Here is a 17,497-nt window from a genome sequence, read left to right as displayed (position 1 = left end):
TCATATGATTTGATACGCAAGAGCTTGTTCTGCTTACGGTCAGTTTTTAAATTGAAGTAGGCTACTGACAAGCAATTTGATTCTGCAGGGGTTCCAACAATCTCAATATCAAAGCATCTACAAGGAGTAAGGATGGACCACAATAGGCGAAACAAGTATTTTACGGGACAGAAAAGGACCCACTATAAAGAATTTCTCAATAGGAACAGTACTACCGAATAGCAGTTGATATTAAAACATGGACAGAAAGCGCGGATTTAAGTTTGATCAAACCATGGCCCTGTGGGATATAGTTTACAATTTAATAGGGGCGGATGCAGAATTGAAATTATAGGGGAGGTAACAGGGAGTGTCTCCTGTGTATTTTTTTTTTAAAATTCTGTCATTGAGATGTAAAACTTATACGGTACCAATTTTGATGCACCAGATGCGCATTTCGACAAATAATGTCTCTTCAGTGATGCTCAACCCAAATGTTTGAAATCCGAAATAACTATGAAGTTTTAGATCTAAATATAGCCAAAAACAGCGTGCCAAACAAGTGGAGCCAAATTCGTCCAAGGATAAGAGCTATGCATGAGGGAGATGAAATTAATGAAAATGACATAAAATTAAGTTGTTGGTTTTTTTTTTTTTTTTTTTTTTTTTTAATTGAATATAATTTCTCCCAATAAAAATAACAATATATCAAAAAATCTTCTCATGTATTTCTATAAGTGGATTTTTTTTATTGTTTATTTTTTATTTCTATCTAAGAGACTATGGTCTACATTAGATTTGAAAATGTATGGGAGAGGCTCCTTAAATCCGCATCTGAAAATAGGGGATAGAAGTTTTTTTGTGATGGCACTGAATGAAAATGCTAATTTCCGGAAAACTAAAAGCCAGAAAACCTGACGTCAATCTGTCATGTATAGTTTCGGTGGTGCGGAAACAATTATATAATCTCCGCCAAATTTCAATCTGTGAAAACTGTAAACAAAAGGAAACATCAGATCAGAGGAAATAGCTCTACAGAACGCGAAAACTAAACAGAACAGTGGATATATCGTACCCTCACCTGGATTTTCAATGTGTGAAGACTAAACAGAACAGTGGATTTATCATATCCTCACCCGAATTTGCAATGTGTGAAGACTAAACAGAACAGTGGATATATCGTACTTCACCTGGATTTTCAATGTGTGAAGACTAAACAGAACAGTGGATATATCGTACCCCACCTGGATTGTCAATGTGTGATAAAAGACCCAACAGAACAGTGGATATATCGTACCCCACCTGGATTGTCAATGTGTGATAAAAGACCCAACAGAGCGACCGTGGGTGTATTTTGAACCAGCAAACAGACAGGGACTTGCATGCAGTGGTTTAAACTTTAAATCTAACGTTCGTACTATGAATAAAAAGCCCGTATGTATATCAATGCGTGAAGCTGATGACTTCAGTATAACCATAAGGTATCTAAAGAGTTCTCTTGTATCTCTCGCTTAAAATCATCGACTTGGTATTGTTCATGTTAAACACTATCATAAACTCCAACAGACAATTTGTATTGAGTGGTTGTTAGATTTAAAGATTTGTGTCACTGATTTGCTCTGGTCGGTTGCAACAATATCTAACATGGATTGGAAGTTTAAATTTAAGAATTTGTAAAAAAAAAAAAAAAAAAAAAAAAAATATGAACGTTAGAATGGCAGCTCACTTCTCGCGAAGATCAAGACTTGGGTAACCAGAGGATGAAACTTTATGAAGGTTATATACGTTACGCATTTAGATAATCTGATAACCAGTTAGAACCGCCGGTGTTGCAGCATAGACTCCCCCCGCATAGACTTTCTCTCGCATAGACTTTCCCCCTGGAAAACAGGTCCGGGATATATTCTGTAATGAAGTGCAGTGTTTAAGGCAACAAATTCACCGTACCGACATTTTGTATGTATATACCCATATATTTTTTTCTTCTAAATCTAGTATCCCTTGAGTAGAGGTACATATGCACCCTCTTCTACGACCTAACATTTACTACAATTAAATGCAGCACAATGTGGCATTTTTCAAAGCTATGCGGTTAATACTTACATGTAGTTATACAATGTTACATCGGTCGGTAGCCAAACAATGTGGACACAAATAAATCCATTTCAAATCAGACGTTGTGCCAATCATTTCTTACTTTCCAAAGACTGAGACAAATCAAAATATAAATTAAAGTCAACTGCTTAGTTAAAAAACAACTCGAAGTATGTAGGCCCTATTACTAAATTACATAACGGACGATCATCATTGTAATCACAAAAACACATTCCATCAGTGTACGTAAACTTTGAATAAATCTACTCAAAATCATATTATATTATATCGCTATTTAAGATTTCAAACATTTCGGTTGAGCATCACTGAAGAGACATTATTTGTCGAAATGCGCATCTGGTGCATCCAAATTGGTACCGTATAAGTTTTACATTTTTATATTTTATTTACATTACAAACTCTATTAGTCAACAATATTCGTATATTTTCATGATTATTAGGCCTATACGTGTAATATACCTACACTAGTACACATTCCATCAGTGAACGTGAACTTTGAATAAATCTACTCAAAATTATATTCTATTTTTATATTTTATTTACATTACAAACTCTATCAGTCAACGATATTCGTATATTTTCATGATTATTAGGCCTAGGCTTTCTAAATACGTGTAATATACCTACACTAGTATCCCAAAAGTGTGTAACTTTTATTTTCTTATTATTCATTGTAAAATTCAGTTGAATTAAAATTGCAATAAACCTTTCATTCTGAAATTCAAAAAGAAAATCATGAAGTATCGTCCAGAAATTATAACTTATACTCCATATACTATATCAGTACTGATAACTAAAAATGCTTATTAAGAAATTGATATATTTTTTTTCTACCATTAAAATAATACTTGAACAGCGGGGATGTAAAGTGAGAAAGTAAATACCTGCTATATAATTAAACACAAGCAATTTTTATATACAACTTACGATTGTAAAATATAGACACCCCCCCCTACTCTACCATTAAAAACAACGATTTGTGAATTTTATACTTCCATTGGGAAACACGTGGAAAACAACTAGCTGCTTATGAAGAACCGTGCGTCAGTACAACAGATGATATCCATGATACATTTGCCACATTTAGGGTACTCTACATCTACAAGAACATTTTAAATGACGCTATTTCAATATTGTGGTGATTCGTATCTCGTGGGGTTCCGGTTAGAATAGTACCCCTTTGTTTGTCGATAGAGGCGGTCCTTCGCATAAGACCACAAAAACCGAGGTCCCGTGTCACAGCAGGTGTGGTGACATGATAAGTAACAACACGGTATGTAACAATGACACGGTGTGTAACAATGACACGGTATCTAACAATGACACGGTATGTAACAATGACACGATATGTAACAATGACATGGTATGTAACAACAACACGGTATGTAACAACGACGCGGTATGTAAAAACGACACAGTATGTAACAATGACACTGTATGTAACAATGACACGGTATGTAACAACGACACAGTATGTAAGAATGACACGGTATGTAACAATGACACAGTATGTAACAATGACACAGTATGTAACAATGACACGGTATGTAACAATGACACGGTATGTAACAATGACACAGTATGTAACAATGACACAGTATGTAACAATGACACAGTATGTAACAATGACACAGTATGTAACAATGACACGGTATGTAACAATGACACAGTATGTAACAATGACACAGTATGTAACAATGACACGGTATGTAACAATGACACGGTATGTAACAACGAGACGGTATGTAACAACGACACGGTATGTAACAATGACACAGTATGTAACAATGACACGGTATGTAAGAATGACACGGTATGTAACAACGACACAGTATGTAACAATGACACAGTATGTAACAATGACACGGTATGTAAGAATGACACGGTATGGAACAATGACACAGTATGTAACAATGACACAGTATGTAACAATGACACGGTATGTAAGAATGACACGGTATGGAACAATGACACGGTATGTAAAAATGACACGGTATGTAACAATGACACAGTATGTAACAATGACACAGTATGTAACAATGACACGGTATGTAACAATGACACGGTATGTAAGAATGACACGGTATGGAACAATGACACGGTATGTAACAATGGCACAGTGTGTAATAATGAAACGATGTGTAACAATGACACGGTATGTAACAATGACACAGTGTGTAATAATGACACAGTGTGTAACAATGACACAGTATTTAACAATGACATGGTATGTAACAATGACACAGTATGTTATTATACGTATGTATTTTGTAAACTTCTTTTTATGACGAACATTTAGATGCAATGTCGCAGTTTATATGTATGCAGGCCTGCTGCATACTATTATATTTAATATATGTAAGCTTGTTGGATGTATGCGATTTGTGATTTTGCATCTATTCTGTATTTTCATTATTTAATCAAATCTATATATTATGTAATTAAGTATACCACTTCTTATGGTTGGTATTTTATCTGCCATACAATTTTATCATAAGTACTAACTCACCACTTACTACATTATACATCTTTAGTTTTATACACATAATACATACTATCGAATAAGAATTATGGAGCCATGTCGTGCTACGAGCTGGATCCAGTTACAGAAACATGGTACAGGGTCTGAGGTGTAGCACCTGACGACGACCTCAAAATTCTTGCCTGATGACGATCTCAAAATTGTTGTCTGGCATAATTTTATAATTAATGATTAACAAAGTAATAACTAGTGGCACTCTATTATCAAAATTTTCTTTGGCGACCCTACCCTAATTCTTTTCTGTATATATTTTAGTTATTTCACATGTATATACACACCTACATCCATATTGCTATCACCTGTTACTAATATTAATAATTATGTAATAGTTATGGTATATTTATTTCGGTGTATCTTGAATTGGACGAAGGACGGAGACTCGTGCGATTACTAATTATTACCTTCTATTAGAATCCAAATAAATAACAAATATTTTAAATATCTAATTTTATATTTACTTATTATATTTTTAGAATTTTAATATACTTAAGGAATAAATTAAATAAAAATCATTATTAAAATTATTTTATAAATAAAAATGATAATTTATTTCATTAATTTTTGCTTTTTATTTAGTTTTTATAAATATAAGTTACTTCTTTATTTCATTATAATTTATGACATACGACCATCACATGTATGTGTCCGGCCATCAAAAGACAGTACCGCAGTCATCAGACGTGTTGGTACACGATGGTCCTTATTTATTTATATTTATTTATTTTTAAACCATGGGACAACCCATACGTCCCATACGGAGCATATGGAATGTTACTACAACACACTTCAACTTCACTATGTTGGTGCATTTGGGAGGTGTTGGAGGGTGAGGCTGGATTGCAATGAGATGGATAGTATTATGGCAGATAATACAGTCACCAATCGGTTAACGATATATAGTTAACCAATCCTACGAATATCAAACAAACAATGTAACAATGACACAGTATGTAACAATGACACGGTATCTAACAATGACACGGTATGTAACAATGACACGGTATGTAACAATGACACGGTATGTAACAATGACACAGTATGTAACAATGACACGGTATGTAACAATGACATGGTATGTAACAATGACACGGTATGTAACAATGACACGGTATGTAACAATGACACGGTATCTAACAATGACACGGTATGTAACAATGACACGGTATGTAACAATGACACGGTATCTAACAATGACACGGTATGTAACAATGACACGGTATGTAACAATGACACGGTATCTAACAATGACACGGTATGTAACAATGACACGGTATGTAACAATGACACAGTATGTAACAATGACACGGTATGTAACAATGACATGGTATGTAACAATGACACGGTATGTAACAATGACACGGTATGTAACAATGACACGGTATCTAACAATGACACGGTATGTAACAATGACACGGTATGTAACAATGACACGGTATGTAACAATGACACGGTATGTAACAATGACACGATATGTAACAATGACACGGTATGTAACAATGACACGGTATGTAACAATGACACAGTATGTAACAATGACACAGTATGTAACAATGACATGTATGTAAAAACGACACGGTATGTAACAATGACACGGTATGTAACAATGACACGGTATGTAACAATGACACGGTATGTAACAATGACACGGTATGTAACAATGACACGGTAGGTAACAATGACACGGTATGTAACAATGACACAGTATGTAACAATGACATGGTATGTAACAATGACACGGTATGTAACAATGACACAGTATGTAACAATGACACAGTATGTAACAATGACACAGTATGTAACAATGACATGTATGTAAAAACGACACGGTATGTAACAATGACACGGTATGTAACAATGACACGGTATGTAACAATGACACGGTATGTAACAATGACACAGTATGTAACAATGACATGGTATGTAACAATGACACGGTATGTAACAATGACACAGTATGTAACAATGACACGGTATGTAACAATGACACAGTATGTAACAATGACATGGTATGTAACAATGACACAGTATGTAACAATGACATGGTATGTAACAATGACACAGTATGTAACAATGACACGGTATGTAACAACAACACAGCATGTAACAATGACACGGTGTGTAACAATGACACTGTATGTAACAATGACACAGTATGTAACAATGACACAGTATGTAACAATGACATGGTATGTAACAATGACACGGTATGTAACAATGACACAGTATGTAACAATGACATGGTATGTAACAATGACACAGTATGTAACAATGACATGGTATGTAACAATGACACAGTATGTAACAATGACACAGTATGTAACAATGACATGGTATGTAACAATGACACGGTATGTAACAATGACACAGTATGGAACAATGACATGGTATGTAACAATGACACAGTATGTAAAAACGACACGGTATGTAACAATGACACAGTATGTAACAATGACATGGTATGTAACAATGACACGGTATGTAAGAATGACACGGTATGGAACAATGACACGATATGTAACAACGACACGGTATGTAAAAACGACACGGTATGTAACAATGACACGGTATGTAACAATGACATGCTATGTAACAATGGCACAGTGTGTAATAATGAAACGATGTGTAACAATGACACGGTATGTAACAATGACACAGTGTGTAACAATGACACAGTATTTAACAATGTAACAATAACAGGGTATTTAACAACGACACGGTATGTAACAATGACACGGTATGTAACAATGACACGGTAGGTAACAATAACACGGTTTGTAACAATGACACGGTATGTAACAATGACATGCTATGTAACAATGGCACAGTGTGTAATAATGAAACGATGTGTAACAATGACACGGTATGTAACAATGACACAGTGTGTAACAATGACACAGTATTTAACAATGTATTAATAACAGGGTATTTAACAACGACACGGTATGTAACAATGACACGGTATGTAACAATGACACGGTAGGTAACAATAACACGGTTTGTAACAATGACACGGTATGTAACAATGACACGGTATGTAACAATGACACAGTGTGTAACAATGACACAGTGTGTAACAATGAAACGGTAGGTAACAATGACACGGTTTGTAACAACGACACAGTGTGTAACAATGACACAGTGTGTAACAATGACACAGTGTGTAACAATAACACGGTATGTAGCAATGACACGGTATGTTACAATGACACGGCGTGTAACAATGACACGATATGTAACAATGGCACGGTATGTAACAACAACACGGTATGTAACAATGACACGGTATGAAACGATGACACGGTATGTAACAACAACACAGCATGTAACAATGACACGGTGTGTAACAATGACACGGTGTGTAACAATGACACGATATGTAACAATGACACGGTGTGTAACAATGACACGGTATGTAACAATGACACGGTATGTAACAATGACACGGTGTGTAACAATGACACGGTATGTAACAATGACACGGTGTGTAACACCGAGGTGAATGACTAACACAATTTTATTGATTTATTTTTGCTGTAAAGCGTCGCCATTTGTGCAACATTTTGTAGCAAATAGTTTCATACCGAGCGGGGACTGTACCTTTTTATATCCGTGTGTCTTTCGTGTAAATTCACACTCAACATGTTCAGGACGATGCTATAACTACACAAATACTTTTGTATCTCTGAGATACGGAGGCATTGAGGTTTATGTTTATGTTTAAAATCCATTAGGGTAGTGCATAACAGGCATCTAACCTATTGCACATCCTCGGGCTTCTCTCGAGAGAAAAAAAAAAAAGAGAGAGAGAGAGAGAGAGAGAGAGAGAGAGAGAGAGAGAGAGAGAGAGAGAGAGATTACTTTTCCCCTTAACCCTTAAAATGGGTGTGCGTTTTTTTTTATTTTTACTTTATTTAAAATGATATAAAGCAGTAAAAATGACTAAATAGGGGACATATTTAAACTTATATAATTTGTAAAATCCAGGACTCCTCGACACATAAAATTGTGCCCCCACTAACCGCAATTCCTGGATCCGTACCTGATTGATATAAAAGAAGAAGCGTAATTATTCCATTGATCTTCTCTATTGTGTGTTTTCGTCCATAAAGGAAAGTATAGTTTAAGTAATGGTAGATACGGTGCTCAATTCAAGAGTCATTCAGATTAAATGTCGTCATTATAACAAATTAAAAAAAAAAAGCAGAAACATTTACTTCAATCATTATTTGATGGTGTCATATTTTATGTTCAAACTACTTTCCCTAGTTTTAACCTTGTACAAAAGAATTAGGTTTATATAAATTTATTATTATATACTTTCAATTTCATCTCTTCTTTTTTCTTTAAAAGTTTGCGGGCATATATCACACGATATATGCCCGGAAACATTCCGGCCCGCAAACATTACGTCACAATCAAATTTCTACGCCGTTAAATTTCAAATTTTTCGTGTTTTTCATCTTTTACTCAGTTAAACCGATTAAGTTATTGTTAAAAATAAAATTATTGTTAGTTTCTAAATGAAATTGAAAGTATATAATAAAAAGGTTATAGACTTTGTATGGAAAATATGACGACCTCGTTTTTTGTCGCGAACGGACCTCGCAAGCTCGGTCCGTCTACGCGCCAAAAAACTCGGTCGTCATATTTTCCCATACAAAGTCTATAACCTATAATTCCTAACTTGCTTCCATACAGGTACAGTTAATGATGTTCACAAGGACCAGGTCTAAAGTTAGATGTCTGTGTTTATATTCACTTGAAATTCCAGTTGCGAGTTAGTTTGGGCGTAGTAGGCAAGGCGTGCACAGATATAGTTGGCACCCAGTGTTTTGTATATTGAAAATTTCACTTAATAATTTCTCTTATAGACCAGATTGTCATCGCTTCACTTCTGAGGTAAGTTTATCTTTATTCAATATATTTAGTAAATACCGTTATGCATTGCAAACAACTTTGTCATTTTCTCTTATCCTACAACTTTATAGTAAAAGTAATCTCAAGTTTGCATATTGTATATGCAATATTGTTTAACACGTCATAGTAGTAGAGGGTATATTATATCAAAGTAATGAGTAAATATGGGTAGAAATTTATGCTCATAGAGTCACGGCTACCCATGTCCTAAATCATAATGTATCGGTTATGCAAGAAAATTCGTTTGGAGTGTTTCCGGTTATGAGTTAAAAGAGAACAACACGTCGCTTCGACGGGTAGGTAGATCTGAGTTTTTCTTGCTTTTAATAATTTAACCACTGTTGACAAAAATCGGGGAATGTAGTCAGCTGTAGAAATGATTAAAGTATACGAAATAACCACAATTACCCATATCTAAAGCGGCTAGAGGACATGCCATGATTTTCCGAGAGGAAAAAAGGGTTGAATTTTGAATATTTCTCACGATTCTCGATTGTCGGGGTCAATATTGGCTCAATCAGCTAACCAGTCGAAATAAGTTGACACTCTAGGGACGATTTGTGCAAGTTGAAATTAAAATATTCTACTTTTTTGATGTTGGTGTTTGAAATTTGTGAAAATTTGATAATGCTGTTTAAGGAAAATTGCAAATTTCTGATGTTGAAATATGATTCTGTTTATGTATGTCTCAAATCTTAAAAAGTGTGATGACTTACACATCTTATTTGTTAATTCATTAGTTTGAACTCTAATAAACGGAAATAGAAAACCCCTTTTTTCCTCTCGGAAAATCATGTCATGTCGTCTAGCCGCTTTAGATATGGGTAATTGTGGTTATTTCGTATACTTTAATCATTTCTATAGCTGACTACATTCCCCGATTTTCGTCAACAGTGGTTAAATTATTATCAACATGAAAAACTCAGATCTACCTACCTGTCGAAGCGTCGTATTGTTTTCTTTTTTTCTTGCATAACCGATACATTATGATTTAGGACATGGGTAGCCGTGTATTAACGTTATGGTGGATTTATCAAATGTACAGTATGAAGTTTACGTAAATAGTAAACTGTTGTGTAACGATACAGTATGTATTCTTGAAGTGACATTTATATTATAGGTCCAAGATACAAGTAGATCAAATACAGGAAATATTGCCATTCGCACGTAATACCTCTGCCCGCCAAAGTTTGGGAAGAAGAGCATATGTGGAAACAGAAACCAACTTTAATTATTTAATGAACTGTAGTAAACAAAATAATGTAATATATATTATAGATTGTAAAGTAAACCAAAAATGTAATCTGTAAAAGTGGAGAAAATATATATGTTGTAAAGTGTTGTGCAATGTGTCATTTCTTTTATATTTATTTTGTATTATATATTTTATATTTATTTGGACAAGAACTCGGTCAATCTGTGACCGATGGTACGGTGACAATTTCATTTACCTCTCCAAAAGTGCGTAAAACTTATTTATCCGATGTATAGAGAGATCATCTCATTACTCCCCCTTATCGAATTATCCCCCGTTTACCGGAAATGCCTATTCATGTCTTTTAAAAAACCGACAGTACATAGCGGAGAAACAACATGACTTCTTTCTCATACTAGTGAGTGTATGTTTGTGTGTGTACCAAGGTCAATGTTCAAATCACGTCTTTCGCTTCACTGACCTGGTGTAAGGCCACTCAGGCGGTGTTGTAGAAATGCTATACCGCTACCAAGAAACGATTCCTTGTAAAACCCGAGTATTTTAAAACCTGGACACATGGGGAGACGGAAATGTTAAACTTGGAACAGTTTTGTTAATTTCTCTTTTATTTGAGGGAAAGCGGACATTTCCATGGGAAAAGATTTCCTCTATTCTTTTTTTCTTCGTCATTTTATTGAATCTTGAAATTTTACAAGTAAAAGAAAAAATGCTTAAACCTAAGACACACAAACTCATTCTTAATTGATATTTAATAACTATTTTGCAAAGCATTCCGTCTGTATTTTAATAAATTGTTAGACTTAAAGTCCGTGTGACTGATGTAGTGAATATCGGTAATTGTTTTTAAGTTTTTGTAATGCTCCCTGTCATACAGACAATAAATTGTTAGATTTAAAGTTCGCGTGACTGATATAATATTGTGTCGGTGATTGCTTTTAATTTTTTGTAATGGTCTCGGTCGTGAAATTGAAAAGGCTGCAAGAGACAGGGAGGAGCGGAAGAAACTAGTCCTTGCCCTATGCAACAAGGACTAGGTAGGTAGGTAATGCTCTCGGTCATACAGACAAAAGCCTTCTGGGTGAAGTTGGTGTGTCCTTTGCGGTGGCAGTGATATCTGTTTATTCAGGGACAGCTAAAAGTACTGAATAAAAAATTCGAAGAAAATGTAATAAATAAAACGCACTGCCTTATAACTTCCCTTAACCGTAATTCCTGGGTCCGCCCCTGACCACTACACTAAATTTTGATAAATTGCATTTAGTTATACACGAGCAGCACAGGCGTTTGTTATCTGCTCTGTTCTCTATCATAATAAATGTGTGTTAAGAAAAGATGTTACTGTGGTTCATTAGTCCACCTGTTAAATAATTAACCAAATCATAAAGATTAACGCGTATACTAATCGTGTATTTTCACAGCACGTGCTTTTTATAATAAAAAAGCCATGATTAACGTATTTTCATAAATAATTATCCGAGTCCAAATATTTATAATATTTCGCTTCAGGACAAACTTCGACCAAGATCCCGAGAAAAGGAGACGGAGTGGCTTGTTTTTATTTGCACTTTTGAATTCAAATTAAACGACACATCTTTTATCAACAAAATCAACCACAGATAGATGGGCAGACAAACAAAGGGACTGGTGATACCACTATACCTTCTTATAAACTAATAGAGTAGTTTTTGTGAAAGAACAGTTAATTGAAATGAATGTTAATAAATCTCGATAGAAATGACAGGATCACAGCTTCAGTATATATACATAATGATAATATAGACACATTTTAGTGTGAAGCAAACGTATCTGTTCATTTATTCTTCAAATATGCGCTGGGAACTGACAAAAAACCCTCAAAATGAAATAAAAGATATCCATAATGTCATTTAAATATTGTGTTTTAATATTTCAATATTACAAGAGCCAATAGACCAGAAAACACAAATCGGATGCGAATGTGAAGACAAAAGATATATCGCACCCCACCTGGATTTTCAATGCGTGATGAAATACCTTTAAAAGAAGACTAAGACTCGCATACAACGATTTAATCTTTAAATCTAAACGTTCATACTACAAGAACATGTTAGTTTATCAAGATGTGATGCCATACAAGATCCACTGAAGAGACATTATTTGTCGAAATGCGCATCTGGTGCATCAAAATTGGTACCGTATAAGTTTTACATTATGACCCCTGGGTCGAGGCCTCTGCTGGTGGACTGTTAGTCCCCGAGGGTCTCTACAGCCCAGTAGCTAAGTACTTCGTTACCTGCTTGAAAATACGGATGTATATTTAATTGCTGTTATAAAATTTAGAAATTCATTTCAAAATTAAGGATTATCTCCCTCATGCATAGCTCTTATCCTTGGACGAATTTGGCTCCACTTGTTTGGCACGCTGTTTTTGGCTATATTTAGATCTAAAACTTCATAGTTATTTCGGATTTCAAACATTTCGGTTGAGCATCACTGAAGAGACATTATTTGTCGAAATGCGCATCTGGTGCATCAAAATTGGTACCGTATAAGTTTTACATTATGACCCCTGGGTCGAGGCCTCTGCTGGTGGACTGTTAGTCCCCGAGGGTCTCTACAGCCCAGTAGCTAAGTACTTCGTTACTAGCTTGAAAATACGGATGTATATTTAATTGCTGTTATAAAATTTAGAAATTCAGTTCAAAATTAAGTATTATCTCCCTCATGCATAGCTCTTGTCCTTGGACGAATTTGGCTCCACTTGTTTGGCACGCTGGTTTTTGGCTATATTTAGATCTAAAACTTCATAGTTATTTCGGATTTCAAACATTTCGGTTGAGCATCACTGAAGAGACATTATTTGTCGAAATGTGCATCTGGTGCATCAAAATTGGTACCGTATAAGTTTTACTTTATCATACTACAAGAACATGTTAGTTTATCAAGATGTGAAGCCAATGACTTCAATAACAATCAGGCAACGTATCAAAATCACTCGTTTAGAATAAACCAGATGGTATCGTTTATATTCAACACTATTGTAAACTTTAAAGACAATTTGCATCGAGTGATTTTTAAAATATTTGTGTCAATGTTTTGTTCTAGTTGGTTGTAAAAAATACTTAACATGGGAGTTTAATTTATGAGAATTTGTATGATCTAAAAAAAAAAAAAAAAAAAAGAACCCCCCCCCCCCCACGAATGCGACAGATCGATCTAATTTCCTTTAATGGGTAGTTTTTATATCCACCCTAAAAGCAACATACGATAAGATCATCAGCTGAGAGTTCGTTTGATCGGCAGCTGACCTATAAATGATCTCCAACGTCAGGTTTATCGGCCTGCCCACTATTAACTCTGGCCCAGCGGGTCTTAAATGTCGTATATTGTTCAAATTTACCCCGAAGTGAATTTATAAGTAATTCATCAGTGGATCTCATAGCGAGCATTTTATCAATGACATCGTATTGAGGCTGTGTGTGTTCATCCACTGCATACTCATTCATATACTTTAATCTGTCCTCGATTCTCCTTTGAGTTTAAGACACCTCCTCTCTCGAAGATCAAAGTTTGGGTCACCCTGTGATGAGACGTTATGAAAGTGATATACTTTACACATTTTGATAACCTGTGTGAACCGTCGGCACGAGTTTTGGTGTATAACAGGTCCCTCGTCATACAGAGCTGCTCGTCCGAGCAAGGACAGAGGAGTTGTCTCCCGTTCTCCGCGTAATTCTGACACAGAGCAAACATTGGTTTACAGTTTATTTTCTGTGGTAACACAGGTTAGTAGAAGTTCCTAGATGATCTTTGACCTTTGCTATCCCAAAGTATTGTCTAATGCTATTGCGATTCTGGGTTAGGATTTATGAGTGTTTGCAGGGATATTTACACTATCTATCGACGGAAGGGTAGATAGAACAGAAATCTGAATAATGGATTTTCTCGCTTTCTTCAATTTTGCGGCATTAATCAGTCCCCCGAAAAAGACGTTTCCAGGATGAAGTTGGTTTTGAATGTCTAATGGGGCTATCTTGCGGTTATCGCACAGCACCTGTTCAAATTCATTGTTGTGTATCTGAGTATACTGGGTCACTGAGAGGGCAATTCGGATTGTATGTCGTTGTTGGTTTTACTATTACAATGTATTCCGGAAAAGACTGGGTTGGGTTTGTGCGTTATTAAAAAATGGCAGACGTTGAGTAGCATGTGTTTTGAGTTTGTGATAAGTGATCGCAATGTAGACTATATACATAAACACTCAGGATAGTAAATGAGTGATACAACATGGCGGAGAATCCAAAATTCCCCGATCCCAATAATATGTTGCTTAATGGTATGGGAACGTTTCAATTTGATGGGAGATCGATGCCTGTGTTGACCCCGTATTCGCGGGAAAATGAGCAAACCTTCGTGAAGAACTTATGTGACGAGAGTCCACCGTGGTCAGTTAAAACACCAGCGAACACATCGACTCCGGTAGTGAGTAGGTCTAATAAGCAAGGCATTAATGTACCTACATGTGGGGACAAACTTTCACTCCTTAAGTTTAGCGGATATTCACATGAAGATGCCGCCTTTAGGGCCGAATTTAAGGATGTATGGGACTGACATCAGAGTAATTAAAAAATCCTAAAAATGAGTGAAATAGATAGTATTGTACTCATTTTATCGAAAAAAGACATTTTTTTAGATAGGTTCGTGAGTTCGTTTCCATGGTAACGAACATCAAAGATACCCTTGCTGGAGACATTATAATTGACTGAAATTTACTATTTGTCTAAAAGGGGGTATGGAACTGACATCAGAGCAGTGAAAAAATTCCTAAAGTGATTAAAGTAATTAGCATTAGTTTTAATTTAACAGAAAAATTCATTTCTAAATAGGTCTTTGAGTTCGTTACCATGGTAACCATCATCAAACATATCCTTGCTGGAGACATCATATCTAGAACCTGTAGAGAACCCGGAAGTGTATGGCTGACATCAGAATAATTAAAAAATTCTAAAATTGAATGAAATGGATAGCATTATATTTATTTTATCAGAAAAAGACATTTTTGACATAGGTCCGTGAGTTCGTTTCCATGGTAACCGTCATCAAACATATCCTTGCTGGAGACATCATGTTCAAAACCTGTAAAAAAAAAACACCAAAAAACGGAAGGGTATGACTAATTTAAAAATTCTAAAATTGATTGAAATGGGTACCACTATATTTAATTTACCAAAAAAACCCACCTGTTTTGACATACATGTTGGTCTGTGAGTTCGTTTCCATGGTAACAATCGTCAAACATATCCATACTAGAGACATTATATTCAAAACCTGTGAAAAATATACGTGTAAGGTTGACATCAGAATAATTAAAAAATTCCAAAAATTACGTGAAATGGATAGCATTATATATATTTACTATCAAATAAATATATATATCAAATATAATAAATATTTATATATAATTATTGCTTTATGAAGGAGCTTTTTAAAGATTTGTTCCCTATATATTCAGATATAAAACTTTGATCCCCTATTGTAGCCCCGGGCATCCTACCCCCCAGGAGCCATGGTTTCAACAAACTTTAATCTACACTATGTCAGGAAGCTGCCATGAACATTTGAACTTTCCTTGCCCAGCAGTTCTTGAGAAGATTTTTAATTGACCCCTCCCTATTTTTGTAATTATCTCTTTTATACCTTTAAAGGTAGCATGGCCCTTCATTGCATGAAATTGGCCTGCTTGTTCTGGAAGTATTGTACTGGAGATTGATTGATTGAATATTGTTTTACGTCCCTCTCGAGAATATTTCACTCATATGGAGATGTCATCCATGCCGGTGAAGGGCTGCAAAATTTAGGCCTATGCTCGGTGCTTAGGGCCATTGAGCAGGGAGGGATCTATCTCGTGCCACATCTGCTGTGACACGGGACCTCGGTTTTTGCAGTCTCATCCAAAGGACTGCCCCATTTAGTCGCCTCTTGCGACAAGCAAGAGGGTACTGAGGATCTATTCCAACACAGATCCCCACAGGATTTTTGTGGAGAATTTTTTATAAATTTGTCAATATATATCTACTATTTCGCTATTATCTCCCCTTGGGGCAGGGTGTTACCCTTCATTTCATCAGACTGAACTTGCCTTAACCCAAGGATGCTTTTTGACAAGTTTGTTTGAAATTGGCCAAGTGGTTCTGGAGAAGAAGTCGAAAATGTGAGAAGTTTACAGACAGTCAGACGATAGACAATGGGTGATCAGAAATGCTCACTTGAGCTAAAAATGAGCTGCATTTCTTTATAAAATCATATCAAAGATAAAAATTCTGCAATCTAAAGTAAAATCAAAATTCCATTTGTAACTAGTTCTAATTGTAACTGGGACCATTACATATGTTCCCCAAACCAGTTAAAAAGTAAAGTCATTGTAAACCTATAGCAAAAATCATTTTATTTTAGCCTTTAATTACATGTAGTACGTTTACTATGATTTACTATGGTCATTTCAGTGCAAAGAAATAAAAGAAAGCAATGCACTTGCATACATGCACACACGAGTATGATTCCGTACTTTTGTTGATGTCATTCTAGTACAGGCCTTTCTATCATATACCCACAGAAAGAATTTCTTAATGTTTGCATCAAGTACAAGAAAGTTATAGTGATTTTAAAATCATCCAATCAGAAATCAGCACACGTGCGTGCACGTGCTGACCAGTAATTTTAACCACACCAATTTGTAAGGAGTACCAAGA

The 17,497-nt window shown here is 35.3% G+C and overlaps 3 long non-coding RNA genes across 3 annotated transcripts; 1 reads left to right on the top strand and 2 right to left on the bottom strand.

Annotated features, from left to right (window-relative positions):
• Window positions 1-623: 623 nt before the first annotated feature.
• On the bottom strand, window positions 624-1,997 carry LOC130049967 (uncharacterized). Its single transcript, XR_008798307.1, has 2 exons — window positions 1,282-1,997; window positions 624-1,223 (listed from the first exon to the last, which is right to left on the bottom strand). It is a non-coding gene; the product is annotated as an uncharacterized LOC130049967 (long non-coding RNA).
• Window positions 1,998-9,416: 7,419 nt separating this feature from the next.
• Window positions 9,417-10,893, top strand: LOC130049966 (uncharacterized). Its single transcript, XR_008798306.1, has 2 exons — window positions 9,417-9,535; window positions 10,674-10,893. It is a non-coding gene; the product is annotated as an uncharacterized LOC130049966 (long non-coding RNA).
• Window positions 10,894-15,763: 4,870 nt separating this feature from the next.
• On the bottom strand, window positions 15,764-16,666 carry LOC130049965 (uncharacterized). Its single transcript, XR_008798305.1, has 2 exons — window positions 15,989-16,666; window positions 15,764-15,884 (listed from the first exon to the last, which is right to left on the bottom strand). It is a non-coding gene; the product is annotated as an uncharacterized LOC130049965 (long non-coding RNA).
• Between the last annotated feature and the right edge of the window lie 831 nt (window positions 16,667-17,497).

The sequence above is a fragment of the Ostrea edulis genome, chromosome 9 (assembly GCF_947568905.1).
Source record: "Ostrea edulis chromosome 9, xbOstEdul1.1, whole genome shotgun sequence".
Lineage (NCBI taxonomy): Eukaryota > Metazoa > Mollusca > Bivalvia > Ostreida > Ostreidae > Ostrea > Ostrea edulis.
Note: the sequence above shows the minus strand (reverse complement) of the source record. Positions and strands in the feature narration are given on the sequence as shown.